Source organism: Aplysia californica, unplaced genomic scaffold, assembly GCF_000002075.1.
Source record: "Aplysia californica isolate F4 #8 unplaced genomic scaffold, AplCal3.0 scaffold00889, whole genome shotgun sequence".
Classification (NCBI taxonomy): Eukaryota; Metazoa; Mollusca; class Gastropoda; order Aplysiida; family Aplysiidae; genus Aplysia; species Aplysia californica.
The window spans coordinates 6,555-8,511 of NW_004798159.1; positions in this window are offsets into that span (position 1 = coordinate 6,555).

Below are 1,957 nucleotides of genomic sequence, written 5' to 3' on the forward strand. Positions count from 1 at the left end.
GGAAAGAAGGAAGGAAGGAAGGAAGGAAGGAAGGAGGAAAAGGAAAACGCGGTGGGAATTTGTGAACGGTCTTCAAATCTGTGTGTGTGTGAATTTCTTTCTTTCTTCAGTTCGTATGGAGGATTACTGCTGTTCTTAACTGTTTCATCACAGTGTGCTGCCAGTTCGTGGACATGGCGAGGAGGACTGTATACCATTGGATATTTCTGCTGTCGTCTTTGACATGTAAGTTGACCCATTCATTGTAGGTAGAATCTGTCTATAATATATCTATGTAGAACCTATGTATGATATATCTATAGATCTATATCTAGAATCTAGATCTATGTGCATGTTTTCTTCTATCGTTTCTGCCTCTCGTTGTCTTATGCTACTAGATGTAGATCTAGATCTAGTCTATAATCTCGATTCTAAAGTCTAGATCTCTAGATCAGGATGTACTTTCGCTTTCTCCACAGGTTTTCTCCACAGGCTTTCCTGGAGATTCTGATTGTTTTCTTTTGTTTTCCTTCCTGACTTTGGGTGTGGTGGATTGATGCCGAGAACATTTTGAGTTCCCACCCCCTAATTACTAACATGTAGATCTAGATCTATCTAGATCTAGATTCTAGGTCCAAATAAGTTAAGCGGGGTGGGAACGACTGAAAAAGCACCGTCTTGTAAAGGGGGGGGGGGGGGGGGGGGGGTGAACTTGTTCCAGTCTCTACCACTCACACCTGTTTTAATGTCGTTCTTTACCAAAAAAAAATTTTTTAAAAATAAAATAAAAGTATACGTCCTTAGATCTAGACTAGTCCTTGGCCAAGCTTGATGGACGGAATATCTATTCCAGACACATGCACACACAAATACGCGCGCTCAGGTACACGTAAATACACACACATACATACATACAAACACACGCACACACACAGCACACATACATACACACACATACACACACACACACACACAAACACACACACACAAACACAAACACGCACAAACACACACACAAACACACACACGCACATCACAAACACATACACAGCACACACACGCACATCACAAACACATACACAGCACACACACGCAACTTGTCACAAACGCGCACAAACGTACGGGTATAGAGCTGGGGGAGGGGGGGGGAGAGACATAGAGCTGGGGGAACATATGATTGACCCTCCCACACCCCCACCCCACCCCCGCCAAACTCCGACAGAGCCACTCACTCTGCTCCAGTTCTCACTGCGATATTTTCTCACCCTTCCTTCGCGTTCACTTTCTCACTTTGTGTTCGAACAGGGTCGTCGTACTTTACAAACTTTTCGGATCAGGGCTGGTTGGCGGGTGCTCTGGTGTGGTTTGCTTCTTCTTTCCTATCAAACATCTATCGTCCTTATCTCCCCCTTCTTCTTTTTTTATGTTTGTTACTCTCTTGTAACACCTCTAATCTTCTGGCGCTCATTTGACCTTATGCATTTTCGAGCGCCGTAAAACCTCTACTAAAACTAAGATAAGGGGTCATTTCGAAAAGGTCATAAACATCAAAGGGCCTCACCTTTAGCTACTGGGCATCTTGTGATTGGTTACTTTTCAAGTATGAATGGGCAGGTGGGTGAGTGGATGGATGGATAGATGAGTGGATGGAAGGATGGATGGATGGATGGATGTATGAATTGGCAGGTGGGTGAGTGGATGGATGGGTGGATGGATTAATGTATGAATGGGCAGGTGAGTGAGTGGATTGATGGATGGGTGGATGGATGGATGGATGGATGGATGGATGGATGGGTTGGAGGATCGGAGCCTGCCTCCTAAAGGATTTAAACTGTGTCAATGGAGGCGTATTCTATGACAGACAGATATATAAATTCTTTCGTACCAACTGCGGTGAGGTTACTGAACACACAGTGTTACAAATGAAACACACACACACACACACACACACACACACACACACACACACACACACACA